Source organism: Sinohyriopsis cumingii, chromosome 6, assembly GCF_028554795.1.
Source record: "Sinohyriopsis cumingii isolate HCF-2022 chromosome 6, ASM2855479v2, whole genome shotgun sequence".
NCBI classification, from domain to species: Eukaryota; Metazoa; Mollusca; class Bivalvia; order Unionida; family Unionidae; genus Sinohyriopsis; species Sinohyriopsis cumingii.
This window is the reverse complement of record NC_142966.1, coordinates 122,600,938-122,618,615: the sequence shown is the minus strand read 5'-3', so window position 1 is coordinate 122,618,615 and position 17,678 is coordinate 122,600,938. Positions and strand designations below refer to the sequence as shown.

The following is a 17,678-nucleotide window of genomic DNA, read 5'->3' as shown; positions in this document are numbered from 1 at the left end:
GAGGCATGAAATGATTGGGTTTGATGGGGTAGGAATTTAACAGTTTATCAGGATGGTATATCAACTTAAAAATTAGATTTATAAATATTTATATACCATTTTATCCTCCTTGTTAGAAGAAAAGTTGTTATTCCACTTATTTGAGGAGAAAATAAGTACTGTATGCCTGTATTAATTTTCAATAATGTAATATATCCCATTAGTTTTGACAAATTGTTTTTATGCAAAACTTATTTGAACCTGGAACTCATTATCCATAAAAGAAATAAATAATTCTTCATTACCAAATTTTAAAGTGTACCTGATTTGAGAAAATGAAATCACTCCTTGCTGCTATTACATAGGTTATCCAAATGTCACAGGTCATGCTTGCAAAAATAAGATTAAAGAGTAGTACTTTAAATTATGATTTATATTTAAATCAATTATCTAAGAAAAATTATTGTTCCTGTGGGACAATTGAGATGGCAAAACTCTTTGTGACTGTCCAAAATAGTAGGATTTTTCAGAATACATCACCTTTTAATCTTACGTTGAAGCCTAATTATTTGACAACCATGCATTCTCTACAGAATAACCTAATTAATTGGCAACCATGCATTCTCTACAGAATAACCTAATTATTTGGCACCCATGCATTCTCTACAGAATAACCTAATTAATTGGCAACCATGCATTCTCTACAGAATAACCTAATTAATTGACAACCATGCATTCTCTACAGAATAACCTAATTATTTGGCACCCATGCATTCTCTAAAGAATAACCTAATTAATTGGCAACCATGCATTCTCTACAGAATAACCGAATTATTTGACAACCATGCATTCTCTGCAGAAAATGATAATTTTGTCTGTGCAAAATTTCATATATTTCTTGTCTGAAGTTTTTCATTGCTGCCACCTGTAGCAGATTTATATTGTTATATTTAGTTACTGTTGAGAGATAGTGCTCTAAAAGCTCATGCCTTTTACTAAATCCTTGAAATCCTTTCTTTAACTTGCATATAATACAGTTTCTTAAATAAATATGGTTTGAAACAAAAACTCCATAAATTTAAGTTTGAGACCATTGCCTACTGAAACAAATGCCTGCTATTGTTACTTTAAAAAAAAAATGTACCAATATTAAATACTCTAGAATGCAAGATTTTACATCCCCATCAAAGTATATCAAGTTTTAAAATGAATACATTTTATAATTTAGAACAAATGTAAGGCAAATATTTAGAGATATCAAGAAAAAAACAATCTAACTTATAAAGCACCTTTGTAAAACTTTGCATGCAAATTAAACATATATGGGAAACAACCAAGTTCAAAACCACTATTAAAAAAATGGTTGCTACAGATCACATTACTGAACAAATCCTACTTACAAAATTATTATCTTCATCACCAATATTTCATCCAAATGCTATTCAGTGTACAAGTACTAAGACAAGAAGAATAGGATCATTTACAGATTTACTTTTTTAACATGAAACTGTACAGAAGTGTACTTTTTCATGGCTGCATCTAGACTTAAATTTTGTCCATCTTTTTGATTTAAAGCTAAACATCTCTTTCTCTTAACCAGACCTAAGGTAATTAAGTGGTTAATGTGTTCGATTTGTGTCTAGAAGGTTGCAAGTTTGAATCCTCTCTATACCAAGCTGGTGTGTGTATGTGTGTCCTTTGGCACAACACTTTACTCAGTTTTGCCTTGGCACAATATACCTTTCATGTTTTTGATATGCAGTTAAACACCAAACAAACAAACAAACCATTTTGAATCATGAGTTTTATGTTGTAGAATCATCACTTGGGTCATCTTTGTCATAGATTAATGCCTTTGTAATGAAGGAAAAAACAACTAGCTATACTGAAGTCATCAAAAGATAATTATTTACGACAGTTGTGGGCAAAGATGGTGTAAACATCAAGCAGATAAATCTGTAATGATAAGTGAATATAAATAATGACCAACCAAAGAATGAGAATGAAGCTATTATTTCTTAACAGCTTACACTAAAGTAATTATCAGTATATTTTGAAGTAATTAACAGTATACATTGAAGTAATTAACAGTATACATTAAAGTAATTGCAGATTTACATGACAGTATGTGTGGGTAACGATTATGCAAATTAGTACTAATTTGTATATAATCAATATAACAAGCAAATTAGTACTAATTTGTATATAATCAATATAACATGCAAATTAGCACTAATTTGTATATAATCAATATAACAAGCACAGATAAACACTTATACTATTTCTACAATTTCCCACTTAAAAAAAAATAGTTGATTGAAGTATGGAAAGTTGTTATGAAGCAGAAAACAAGGATTAAAAAAATACACAATAACCAAATGTGAATGAACACCATGTATCAGAACACAGCAAACTTAATCTAAACTTGGCAATAATTACTTTTATTTAATTAATTACTTTGATTTGGATACAGGAGTATGCAAGATGTATTTTATAGTGCAATAGGCACTGATCAATTAGGACCAAAGAATATCTTCAACACCATACACAACAAATCCTCTATTCTTCAATATTTATTAAAATAATTTATAATGTCATTTTGCATTTTTTCATCATGCATAAAGTGTACCATTTCTTAAAATGCATTGCATTCTATTATCATATATGAAAACATTAAAAAGATGAAGGAAACTAGAGTTATTACCCATTTATGGAAGTAAAACTTTAGTAAATAATAAAACTCTGTGTATGTATGTATATTTCCAACTTACTGTTTTTGAAAGTTCACAAAGTTCACAAAATCCAGATTGGCAAAATAAACTTGCTCCTTGAAAGTAAATATGTCCCTCTTGGATAACAAGTGTAATCAGAAAGCAGTATAGTAATCCAGGTACATAGTATTTTGCAAATGATCAAATGTACAATGTCCAGTCAAAAGTGGGAATAGTTACAGTTTTATGCTACATTGCTCATCCAAGATCCAGTAACTTCTGTCACATAGTGCTCCTAGTACACCACCTTAAGGCATTCAGTGACTGTGCTAGTGCAATGATTGGCTCTCTCTCATACCTGCCTACCTTTGTTTTGACAAAGCACTGGAAGCTCTACTGGGACTATCTTACCTGTATGCAGCAAGACATAGCCTGGCCTGATCTCGGTTATGATAGTTATGCTATTGAGTATGGAACCTTCAATTGGTTGCAAAATTCTAATCTTGCATGGAAGCTTCTATGAAGCCAATATGTTTTGTCAGATTTGGTTTGGAGACAGCAGAGAGAATATGGTAGGCCCTCTTTGAAACAAATTGTCTACCCATATAAGTATCAAAAAGATTGTCATCTCTCCTTTGAAACTGTTTTCAACACCCAAATCTAACAATGTAACATTTCCTGCAATGGGCATATTTAACAGATTAGACCATTCTTAGTGCTGGTTGTATCAAAAGTATCACACGAGGGGTAAGAAAAAGGTATTTATATTTTACATCCTGATTGTCTGAGCAAGATAACATTATTGCAAGAGTCAGTGGAACAATTGTTACTCTTTTATTAGTACTCAAAGACACTTTACAATAGATCACTATGGAAATTAGTTTAGCTGTATTGGGTAAAGTGTATCCAGCATATATATATCAAAGACAGGATTTCTCCCCAATTTTGCAAAAACTCCATTTTTACAATGGCACCCTATTTTTGCTGATCCTGCAGCCATTTTTATTTAAACTACCAAAGGCAAACACTAAAACGAAAGCAAAAAACTTGAACACTGAACTTAATCTAAATTAGAAATTAGAAATGTGCTTACAGAACAAAGAAGCCACAAATAGGGCTGGAAAATACCAAAATGAAAAACTTCATGGTGGGGCATAACAAATTTAATACTGTTAATACTGAGCTTTAATAAAGGGCTTGGATGAATGGACAGACACGTGGAAGGACAAAGCCCCTATCACTATCATGGTGGGGCATACAAACTTGAATACTAGGCCTTAATTAAGGTTGTGAATGGATGGACAGATATGCATGTTGATGCCCAATTTATCATTATGCTGAGCTTGCACCAAGGTGGATTCCACAAAATTAATAATCTAACATATTCCCCACCATAAACAATTGAGATGTGACTTAACTATGACTTTTTTTTAACTCTTGCAGTCTGAAAGATGCATTGATGCTATGTACCAAAAACTGGATTTTCATGTGATTTTATTGAAAAACATCAAATTGCTCAAATTTACTTATTTGCAATCCCTTGAAACTGTGTTTTGCCATACCAGCTGAAATTGGATATGAGAACATATGCAATCAAACTTGACCAATGGTATGTAAGATTTAAGTAAATGAATAAACTATTTAATTAATAAAGAAAGACAACAAAAAATGTAAAATGGTTGATATCTATTTCAAATTTTTGTGTATGATTAGGATTTTTAATGTACTGTAACAATTTTTCAGTCATATCGCTACAATGTCTGCAGTGTGGCAGTTTATAATGATGTCTAGCACTGGTTCATCATGCTGCAGACTTGTAGCATGATGTTGATACTCTGCCGGGGTTCAAACCCACGTCCTCCCGCTTCCGAGGCAGATGCTCTAACCACTAGGTCACCGGAGCGGTATATTTCAAATTTAAAAAGGGTGAAGATAAACATGTATAATGTGAAAGTGAAAATTTACTATTATTGTTATTATTATTTGAACAAAACATGGTTTGAAACTTTCTAGGTTCAATTTAAAGGGACTTTTAGCACATTACTTGCTATATCACACCAAGAAAATGGAGTTAAGTGCCTTTTCCAAGGACACAGTGAGGCAGCTTACCTGGGCTGGCTTGGGCAGGTACTGAACTCACAACCCTTGGATTGTGAATCAATAACTCTACCATTGGAGCTACCTAAACTATGGTACTCTAGGAAATTCTGTATACCAGTAATTGGTATAATTGATGTAAAAGTTCAATTCAGAATTACACAGTGATAAATAAAAATTCTCCTATGTTTAACTTGTACAAACTACATTAGATTTGAATGGGTGTTGAAAAAATTAATGAATTTAGATATCAGGATGGACAACAAATAAAGCAGGTAAAAAACAATACACAAATTTTAACTACCATATGTATTTGTTTATAAGTTGAATCAAACTGCAAGAAACAAAGATCCTGATCTACTGTAGCATAATGTGTCTGCAGGTCAGGGTTTATGTTGTTTGTTCTACTGATTACTCCTTACAAACTAAAGACCCAGATCTGCCAGTGCATAATGCAACTACAGATCTGGGTCTGTGCAGTTTGCAGTTGGACTCATCTTCTTGGTGAGTACATAAAGCACACATTTTCTTACCATGATGGCACTTGAAATTCAAAGAATGGAAAGATCTATTTCAAAATTTTAAATGTTTTCAGTAGCCAGAATTTTCTCCATGACATTAATGACATTTAAAAAATGGTAATGTGAACATCAAGATTCCAAAGCATGACAGGTAAAGAAATAAGTAAATTTCCAACATGATGTCCATTACTATAATGGAATTGACCTGGAGCTATCCTGAAATAAGTATGAATATCTACTTATCTAATTGTATTGGAGATTTCATCTATGGACATGTCAATCAAATACCAGGTGCCACAGTGACCATTTCATTAATTTGTCATGCTGACCACAAGTCCATTGACCACAATTACAGTATACCCATGTTTAGATGGCCCAAGTACATTTTGAAGTTAAGGCAAGAATATACTGCACTGTGTCAGAAGATAAAACTTCCCATGCATATAACAAAAGGATGCGCCTCTGTGAATTTTGTAACAAACAGTAACCACTGTATCATATAATTAGTTCCACTACATCTCATTGGTGATCCTCTCTTGTTTTTCGCCTTGCCAATTTTCAGAAAACTAAATGATATTACAGCAAAGAACCACAAGAAAACCTTACAGAGTATAGTGTATTGTCTTCTACCTCCAAAGGAATACCTCCTCTGTGAATATAGTTTATTGTACTCTACCTCCAAAGCAGTACCATTAATTTGTAACATTTAAGGATATGCATAACTGTAAAGTAATTGAAGTAGATATTGTATATGGGAGAGTTTATCTTCAATTTACTAGTCTGACTTTTGTGATATTCGTGAAACTTTTGAATATTCAGACCCATGGAAATAAACAACACTGAGATGCCCGAATAAAGATTGCAAATATTTAAAATTCAGACTTCCCAAACCAAAATTCATAAAACTTGGACATGGAAATTTCCCACAGATGAAAAATATAAAGAGAACATGGAAGGGAAAAAGGTCCTAGTGTTATGTAATTTGTTTGAACTTTAATTTGCGATCTCATTATATATATATATATATATATATATATATATATATATATATATATATATATATATAGGATGAAGACAAATCCAAATGGGTCATTCTGAATCTTAATAACTTTATTCTTATTCTGTTTACAGTTATGTGGTTTGCATTTTCAAAACCAAAGCTGATATCAACCAATATATCTATTTTAATCAATTTGCCATGTGACTCTCCTTAACTAGGTCAGCTACCTTGGTATGTCCTTTGGCAACACACTTACTCTAGTTGCCCCAGAACTAAATAACCTATTTGTTTCGCTGTGCCATAAAGCACAAAAAGCAAACTTTCCTTAATGTCAAGAAAAGTGTATTAGACATTTAATTCAATCGGAATCATGAACATATTAAACAAGATAAGTATTTATCAAGGAAAATTTTATAATCATAATAATTTAGGAACTTCCTTATGGAAATGGATGGATAAAAGAATAAGACAAACACAAACATACATTCAATGCAGTTCCTCACAATATATATGATGCCCAAAAATTTACCTGGACAATAAGAACTTTTTTGTGGTTGCATCATTCTAATTTAAATATAAGAAATTATCAGGCATATTTTGGGGTTTGGCAATAATTATTATCATATTAACCAATTTACCATTATTAAGTTTACAATGCTAATTACATCTTTTAACAACATCGGTCAATCAGTAAATGTAAGTACATCTTCACTACCAATGCATCATTCATCCGCTTCGTTTGTCTAGTGAAGATGATGTAAGTAATACTTGACACATATCTATTAACAAAGAAATAAAAGAGGTTCCACACTTTTATACAATTAGCACAGAAGTCATTAGTCATTATATCAAGTTTAGCTTCTTGTACTTTGCATTCTAATTGACAAAACTAAAAACAGTACTTTTTGTTTCCCTTATAAAACTTTTTTTTAATTAGAGGGATTCCGATCAATGATTTAGTAGCTAAATAATTGCCCAAAATATAGTTGAAAGGTTTTTGATTTCCTTTACATTTGGTTCACATATGCCTTCATGGTCATTTTGGCAACAAAGTGATAATGTGAAATATAAAGATATTCTATTACAGGTGATAAGAATCTGTAAGACATTATGTGCAGACATCATGGTGAAATGTTAATAAGGTAGGGAACAGCTAGTGCACTGGCAAAGAGTGCCAAACTTCCCAGGTCAAAAGAAAGTAATGATAACATCTTGCCACTTTATATCTACCATCCTTATCTATAATTACCCATTTTGTACAGAATCAAGACATATTGTCCATGCTTTCAGCTACAAAAAGATGAACTAATTCTTCTTGTGGAAGGCATACTGCCACTTTTTATGAAGCTAATTTAAATCTGATGTGTATTAATTAAACAATGTCAGTTGGGACCCATTTAATGATGACATGATCTTGCAATCTTTATCACATTTAATTCTTTTTAAAATTATTTTTTTAAATCTTTAATAGAAAGTTATACAGTCTGAAACTTTGAAAATATACAAATTAAGCTCCATTAACATATGCATAAATGTATAAAATTTAACAGCACATTAGCACAACACAGGCTATGAAGTGAGACATTTAGGTGTCCAATAAAATGACAAATAAAACAAAGGCAAAGGCAAAAATAATCTATAAAATGCACCATTACATTAAAAAAATATAAACATCACTTTTTTAAAATGTCTGAGATCTTCTCAACTGGAACATCAACACATGATGTGTATCCCAGGGCATGAATATCAACACTGGATGTATCCTAGGGCATGAACACCAACACTGGATGCATGCCAGGGCATGAACATCAATGCAGGATGTATCCCAGGGCATGAATATCAACACTGGATGTATCCCAGGATATGTACATCAACACAGGATGTATCCCAGGGGTAAGAACATTAACACAGGATGTATCCCAGAGCATGAACATCAACACAGGATGTATCAGCGCATGAATATCAACACTGGATGTATCCCAGGATATGTACATCAACACAGGATGTATCCCAGGGCATGAACATCAACACAGGATGTATGCATGAACATCAACACAGGATGTATCCCAGGGCATGAACATCAACACAGGATGTATCAGGCCATGAATATCAACACTGGATGTATCCCAGGATATGTACATCAACATAGGATGTATCCCAGGGTATGTACATCAATATAGGATGCATCCCAAGAAGCATGAAGCATGTCCTCATGCATGTAGGGGCAAATTAAAATCTTTGGAGCTCACTAGTATCATACATATAAGCATATAAGTCCAAGTCAAACTTCAAACAAAAAAGATCCTGGTCTGCCATAGCATAATGAACCTACAGACCAGGTTCTGTGTTGTTTGTTTTACTGATGACTACTAACAAATTGCACAGAGCCAGCTCTGTCAGTATTATGTGATGGCAGATTTGGTTCTGTGCAGTTGCAGTTGTACTTGACTTATAAGCAAGTATATACAGTATGTAAAAGGCAAGATGGGGTAAGAGATTCCTGATATTTTCTGTAGGTGAACTGAAGAAATACCCCCGCCATGGGGGGCCCAAGTGACTGAGTGGTCTAAAGCGCTCTCCGTTATGCATCATTGCCATCTCACCTCTGTCTGCGTGGGTTCGAGTCTCCGATTCGGCCAATGTGGGTATGTGAGAAAGCCTGCCAGTAGCTTCTCGTGGGTTGGTGGTTCTTCCTCCACCATTAATACTGGCTGCCATGTATAGCCTATCGTGTGCTGAAAAATGGCATTAAACCCTACAACAACAACAACTGCCATGTACATGTATTGGCCTGAGGTTGCTAAAATAGAAGGGGCCATGGGTTACAACCAACTGCTGTGTAATATGGGCTTTTCTACTGTGGTAACACATTACTAAAATATGACTGTACCACTGACTTTTCCTTGTAGTCAACATTTTCTTTTTCTTTTTTGATATAGATGTAAATACAACACTACTTTCTTCAAGGTTGATCAAAATTAAGAAGCATTTTCTTCAAGGTTGATAAAGTAAAGTAACATTTTCTTCAATGCTATCAGAAGTTTAATTTTCAGCATGGGCAATATTATTTGCTCAAATATCAGATATATTATCCCTGTCTGCCTCTATTTATCTGATCTTTAAGTGCATTTTTTTTGTGGAATAGATTTCAGGATTTTAATTATTTACATTTGTAACTTTCATTTGAAATTAAGAATAATTTGTTTCCTTGCCTTGAATTTCTTTAGTGATCAAAGATGATATTTATTTTTTTAAATTTGCACTGGAGAGTCACAGTCATTCTAATTCAATTCTTGTAGTGTTATTGATGCACACACACACACACACACACACACACACACACACAATTAAAACAGAATTTGAGTTCAGTTAATATCCTTTATTTGCCAATTGAATGCCAGTCTGTGATAAAATTCTGTAAAATAAAATATGTGTGATCAATACTGGAAAAAAAACATGCTCACTTTTATTTCAACTGATTTAAGTCATTGGCAAGTTTGATTTTTGGTTTTCACAGCACAGCAACACTTTCAAGGTCATAGATGATTTGACTAATGTAGACAGGAATGGTTTTCATTTGGAGTTTTATGGCATGTCAACATTTTTCAGGTTATATCAAGCTGAGGCAAGAAGAGTAACCACTCTGGTAGCCTAGTGGTGACAGCATCCACCTAGGATGCAGGAGATCATGGGTTCAATCCCCGGCCAAGTCATACCAAATACTTACAACAATGGTACTAACAGCTGCCTCGCTTTGCGCTCAGCATTAAGAGGTTAGTGTTATGACTGGTCGGCCTGGTGTCAGAATAATATGACTGGGTGGGACATCATGCTACATGTCTGCCGCATGATGCCCAATTGCTAGACATCGCTATAAACTGCCATAGTGCAGACATCGTAGCAATATGACTAAAAAATTGTTAAAGCTACGTTAAAAATCTAAGTCACACACACACAAGAGAAGAGTAAATTGCCTTGTCTGAGAACACATCACGTGACATTCAGCTGGTGGGAAGTGAACCCCACATCCATGTGGCTTAACCATTTAGCCACCAGAACTGAAGGATGAAATAAGCAAAAGTAGATACCATATGAAACTCACTACATTTGTAATTTCTTGAAGAATTTTTCAGTTTCTTTTTTTAAAAAAGTTTGAGAAAAAAATGAAATTATTGTCTTTTCTTTAAAAGAAAAAGAAAAGTCTTTCAAATAATAAATTGGACCTGAGATGAATGAGACCATTTGAAAAAAAATGTACAAAACAAATACATTTTGGATATCTGTTTTTTTACTGTATGTCTCTATTATGAGTGCATGTGTATTTGTGTGTAAAACTTCACAAGAAATGTTATTTGTCTTAAATGAGCATTCAGAATCTAATCCTTTTCCATCAGCAATGAACTGGAACCCTAAACATGTTTCAAATTAAATACTAAATTTTAACCCTGTTTACTTTAAAGTTTTGTTAAATAACTCATACTAAAAATTTTCAGTTCTATTATAATGATTCTCTCTAATTTGGTTTCAAATCAGCAAAACAAAAACCAGTTCTAGTCTAATAGGTGCTCTGATTAAACAGGTTTTGCTTTATTTTTGAAAGAAGAATGGCTAAAACAAAGTAATAAACTTTTGATGCCTGCAGAACTTCAAAACAAGATCCTGACTGGATAGAATCCAAGCTTAGTACTTTTTCTCTGTAGCATCTACCTTTTAAGTTTGATCAAGTTCAAGAACTGTCTGATAAAAACAGTCATGGTTTTTAATTGATAAAAACAGTCATGGTTTTTAATTGATAAAAACAGTCATGGTTTTTAATTGAAATTTGTGATTGAGGTAAACAAGTGTGAAAAAAGACCCACATTCTGGACTGCAAGGATTTTTATTTTAAAAAGACACGTCATTTATCATTAAATCTGACATTGTGATGAAATGCTTACTCATGCATAATGGGGTACAATACCTTGTTGGAAGCACATGGTGCAGTAGCAAAAGAGATTATTACATCCTAGTCAGTTGTATTTATCTTTACATACATCTTATGAAAATGTCAGGATAAATCAAGTATCCAGGGACAACCAATTTTTAAAAAAAGAATCACTACCATGTGAGAAAAATGTTTTACCTGAATAAATATAATAGCCGGAGGCTTGTCCTAAATCACTTTTTTGTGTGAAAATTTCATATTGATGTTATCATGACCTGTGACCACAAAGACTGGTGTTTATTGTATATAGAGACCTGTATCTATCTATGATGTTGAAAGTCAAATTAATTTTTAGCTTACCTCTATGATATTGCAAGGATATGAAGTTACAAGATGTAAATAAATTAAAAATATGAATGTTGTGACAGGTGTGTTCATAACCAGGTGAATATCTAAATCTGTATCCCCCCCAAAAAATAATACTGTACAACTTTCAAAAAAGTGAAGGAACATGGGCCTATATTTTGTGTTAGTTGTTTTAACTGTTATGTTCACAGATATGAGAATATGTTATGATTGGACACTGTGCATATACCGGTATATCTAGTTCTTAATTGCATATCAGCATAATCCTAGCTATAAAATGCTCAGTATATATATATATATATATATATATATATATATATATATATATATATATATATATATATATATATATATATAAAACACAAAAACAATATAAAGAACAATGATACCTAGCAGAAAGGGAAACTATTGTGATATTAACTGTACTCCTTAAAACACTCAACATCTTCTCAGCTGGAATATCATCACAATACACATCCCAAGGTGAAAGGGATGCTTCCATTATGGATCATCTTATGACATTCAGAGGATAGGGTATAATAGGCCTATTCTTGATCCCTGTCTGCAGTGGGTTTTTACAATAGAATTGAGTTAGTCATCTGAATGATATCAAAGTATCTTTGTGATGCCAAGTATCCAAGTTATGACAAATATCAGAGTTGCGACAAGTATCCAATTTGTGCCAAGTATTCTAATTATGCCAAGTATCCAAGTGATGCTAAGTATTCTAATGATGACTATATCTGATACCAAGTGTCCAAGTGATGCAAAATATTCAAGAAATGCCAAGTATTCTAATGACAACTCTATCGAACACAAAGTATCCAAGTGATGCCAAGTATTTGAGTGATGGCAAGTATCCAAATGATACCAAGTATCCAAGTGATGCCAAGTATTCTAATGATGTTTGTATCTAATACAAAGTATCCAAAAGCAATGGCAAGTATTTGAGTAATGGCAAGTATTAAAGTGATGCCAAGTATCCAAGTTATGCCAAGTATTCTAATGATGTCTCCAGCTAATACAAAGTATTCAAGTGATGCTAAGTATTTGAGTGATGCCAAGTATTTGAGTGATGGTGAGTATCCAAGTGATGCCAAGTATTTTAATAATTACTGACTGATCTTCATGTTATCAATACTTTACATGTTCCAACATTTTAAAAGAAAATTGAAAATTTAGTAGAAAATGAACTTTTATCATTGCTTAGCCATTTTGTAAATGTGTAACCCATTAATCAAAACAAAATTAACTTTTGTTTAACAAGTACTCATAACTATCAAAATGGTTACATTATGTGTATATATATATATATATATATATATATATATATATATATATATATATATATATATATCAATTTCACTCATCTAAAATAGTTTTTTTTATAGCGTGCTTCATTGCATATTACTTTGTAATCATTTATTTAATAATTCAATCATTTAATTAATAATTTTAATGATTACATTTGAAATGAACATATTTTTATTTCCCTTCAAATACATTTATGTACCTTTCAGTTTACTCAAGGATAAATTAAAAAGTGAAACATTCCAGCACCCCTTTATAAAAATAATGACAAATATTCAAATGAAGAAATGGTATTGTGTCCTGTATGCAAATCAGAGACACATAGATGTCTTAATAAACTTGCTAGTTAATAGTTCTCATATGGTGCTTTCAATAAGAAAAGTAATATAAGCATTTTCAACAAGATGGTAATAAAAGCAATTTTAACATTTCAAAACATGATTCTACTACATGAATAGAACATGGCTGAGAAATAAGTGTTTTGATTGTAAATCCATGCCAACACAGTCAACAAGAATGTCCATAGTTTGTCTTCGGCATAAAGACTTATTCTTTTCACTTTTACATGATAAGGTTCTTTGAGGACCTTTACTACCTTTCATTAGTAAAATGAATGCTGGGGTTCATATAACTAAAACACTTAATCAAAACTGTGACAACATTGCCTGAAAGACATTGAATGCTATACTCCCTATTTTATTCAACATGGCTGTTGGCAAAACATGGAAAAGCCAAGCTTTTATTTAGAAGATAAAATTAATCAATTAAAGTTTGTTCAAACCATACAGTCCTATCAACAAAGGTGTGAAAGCAATTGAAGAGTTGATGAATTTATTGCACTTCATGGCAGTACACACACTTGAGTTATTATGAGAAAGTCCAAAAAGTTTATGAAAGGATTTCTTTTCACTGGCCACATAGTTAAAGGAATCTGTATACAAAGAATGAAACACTTTTGTATCTATTGCAAACTTAAAAGGCATCTTGTTGGCAGATAAGCAGGTACACGCTTAACTCATGTATACACACCATAGTCCCCTGTAAACAATTATAGGAAATCAGCATATATAACATATGTACTAGCTTATAAGTCGAGACCAACTGAAAACAACAAAGATCCTGATATGCTGTAGCACAATGTGCCTGCTGATCAGGGTCTATATTGTTTTTTCTACTGATTACTCCTAACGAACTGCACAGACCCAGATCTGTCAGTGCATTATGTGACTGCAGATCTGGGTCTGTGCATTTTGCAGTTGGAATTGACTTACAAGCGAGTATATATGGTAACTGTAGTGACAAATTCTGTATTTATAACATAAACTTAATGGACATTAACCTTGCAGTCTACTTAACAAGGGGAGGGGGGAGGAGTGTGAACACTGGATTCAAAATAAAACAAGAATGGTAGTTGCATGCATATATGCCTTGCATAAAGCCAAGTATGCAGTAGTTTGTTTCACTAACTTCTTGAGATTTAAATTCGTTTATGCTCAAACTTGTATATTTGTACTGTTTTACCCTCACACTTGTATATTTGTAATGATTTATGCTCAAACTTGTATATTTGTAATGCTTTATGCTCAAACTTGTATATTTGTACTGTTTTACCCTCAAACTTGTATATTTGTACTGTTTTACCCTCAAACTTGTATATTTGTACTGTTTTACCCTCAAACTTGTATATTTGTACTGTTTTACCCTCAAACTTGTATATTTGTACTGTTATACCCTCACACTTGTATATTTGTAATGATTTATGCTCAAACTTGTATATTTGTACTGTTTTACCCTCACACTTGTATATTTGTACTGTTTTACCCTCACACTTGTATATTTGTACTGTTTTACCCTCACACTTGTTTATTTGTAATGATTTATACTCAAACTTGTATATTTGTGATGCTTTATGCTCAGACGTATATTTGTAATGCTTTATGCTCAAACTTGTATATTTGAGATGATTTATGCTCATGCATGTATATTTGTAATGATTTATTAATAGCCAGTCAAGACTGTATTAAGCAGAGATCAACATTAAATGCATCCATATTTATAAAACACAAACAAAATCTGCATACAGATGAGAGCTTTGTTATTTTATTCTTAGAAAAATAAAATCAAAGTATGGGTAATAAAACATGATTAAATTAATTATAAACAAACTGGTTCCTGAATTTATGCTTAAGTAGACATATTATCTTTTCAAAATCATAACACAGTTAAAAAAAAAGGTCTGTAATTATTTGCTCAGTAACCTCAAAATCGGATTAGGATATACATGTGCTTCAAGAATACCAAATATATATATATATATATAACAATGTCAAATTGTACACCCAATGCATTGCATTTCTGGTACTGTATACAAGTTCACTATCACTTCAGACAATGTAGACCCTGATCTGCTGTTGAAATGTGTGCCAGCAGATCAGATTCTATGTTGTTTGTTCTAATGATTTCTCACAACAAACTGCACAGCCTCAGATTTGCTGAGGCATTATACAGTGGCAGATCCAAGTCTGTGCAGTTTGAAGTTGGACTATGTCTCCAGTGGCCTAGTGGTTAGAGAATCCGCCTCGGATGCGGGAGGTCATGGGTTCGATCCTTGGCTGAGTCATACCAAAGACTTATAAAAATGGTAATAACAGCTGCCTCACTAGGCGATCAGTATTAAGAGGTTAGTGTTAGGACTGGTTGGCCTGGTTTCAGGATAAATGTGTCTGGGTGAGACATCCTGCTACATGTCTGTGACATGATGCCCCAGTGCTAGACATCACTATAAACTGCCACAATACAGACATCATAGCGATATGACTGAAAAATTGTTAAAGCTACATTAAAAATCCAAATTGCATCACATCACATTGAAGTTGGACTCAAATTATAAGTGAATATAAACAGTAAGTGACCAGTTTTTTTGCCCAAAGGCCACTGTGTATGATTTCTCACCTATCTGTTGCTAAATGTATAATGCTGGTGTTACATACCCAACCTTAGGTGTGTTAATCACCTGACCAGTGCTGACTACCCCTTGGGGCAATTTATCTGTCGGACTGAGATAACAAATAACATGTAAAACAAACTGCCTATTAGTACTTTATGACAGTCCACTGACCACAGACTGCCTTAGGTTCATGCTGATGTGTGGACACTAGTCAACCAAAGCCCAAACTGTCTGAGCAGAGGATCTTGTAGGATTTAAATGGATTGAGGATATGAAATAACAACACATATAATCCTGTACTGTGCTTATTTGCTTGATAAAAGAAAGCCAGCTAATAAACTGTCAGAAAAATCTATAGATAAAGTTGATTGGTTGGATATTTGACTTGCCTTATCTCTGTGATACAGTCCATATAGCTCTCCCATAAAACATAGGTATCTGCAAAGATGGTTGGATAGCTTTGTGTGTGCAATGAAACAAATTAGGCCAATGATAATAAAAGATATTGCATGACTGAAGCACTGTTCCTTAAAAATGTCAACAAATTTACAATTTTAAGTTGTGCATATCAGCAACCATTACTGTAATTTGTGCATATATTTTTATTTTTGTTTCATTTTAGGGCAATACTCTTTTACATTTGCAGTCTGAAGAAACCCTGTTACAAAAAATACACATGAAAATTGGTACACCATGTTTACAAGATAAATCATTGTAAAAGCTGAAGGACAATCATTTTAACTTGTTGGTCATTAGTTTCAAACAAGAGTATTGTGAATATCATATTGCATATCAACTCTGTGTTTAATAGTCCTCTGTGTAGACAACTCAAAATTGTTTGTAGAAACCATTTTACTTCATTCAGCCACCGGCCATAATGACCTTGACCTCTGAGCTTTGGACCCCAAAATTGTAAAGCTTCTTCCTTACCTAAGTGCAAATTATTCCCAAAGTTTGGGCCCAGTCAGTGACATTGAACCAATATTTTTTGTATAGAAACCAGACTTCTTCGTTCAGTCTAAATGACCTTCACCTTTGACCTTTTTACTCCCAAAGCAATATGAATGTGTGTGTGTGTGTGTGTAGTTTGGATTTTTAATGTAGCTTTAACAATTTTTCAGTCATATTGCTATGATATCTGCAGTGTGACAGTTTACAGTGATGTCTAGCACTGGGGGCATCATGCCACAGACATGTAGCATGTCACACTATCCTGACACCAGGCCGACCAGTCCTAACACTAACCTCTTAATGCCGAGCACCAAGTGAGGCAGCCGTTAGTACCATTTTTGTAAGTCTTTGGTATGACTCGGCTGGGGATCGAACCCATGACCTCCTGCATCTGAGGTGGATGCTCTAACCACTAGGCCACCAGAGTGGTTCCCAAAGCAATATGCTTCTTCCTTATCAAAAGTGCAAACCATCAACAATGTTTGGTTGAGGTCTGTGAAGTGGAACTGATGTTATTATGAGGAAACCATTTTTATTCTTTATGCCATAGTTACCTTGACTTTTGACTTTTCAATTCTGAAATTAATAGGGTCTTCCATGCACAAAGTGCAAGCCATCCACAAAGTTTAGTAACTAGAGACAATGAAGAACCTCAAGTTATTCTGCAGAAGACATTTTTCTTCTTTCAGTCAGAGTAACCTTGATCTTGTTAATCCAATGACAATGGCTGATACCTTTAACCACTTAACAATTTCAGCACCAGGCAACATCCAAAAAAGTAAAAAAATTAAATTTCTTAATGCTAGTCTCATGATTACCAACCAACAGAAGCTATGATAGAATTCACAAGTGCACATAAAGAAGACTGAAA

General features: G+C 33.2%; 1 protein-coding gene across 2 annotated transcripts in view; it reads right to left on the bottom strand.

The window, feature by feature from the left end:
• Window positions 1–2,996, bottom strand: part of LOC149797869 (protocadherin gamma-A11-like) — a 33,596-nt gene extending 30,600 nt beyond the window's left edge. Inside the window, exon 1 of one of the 2 annotated variants that reach the window (XM_089962885.1) lies at window positions 2,751–2,996. The gene's annotated coding sequence lies outside the window, so the exon portion shown is untranslated. The remainder of the gene's footprint in view (window positions 1–2,750) is intronic. The other variant, XM_089962883.1, reaches the window with a different exon arrangement.
• Window positions 2,997–17,678: the final 14,682 nt, after the last annotated feature.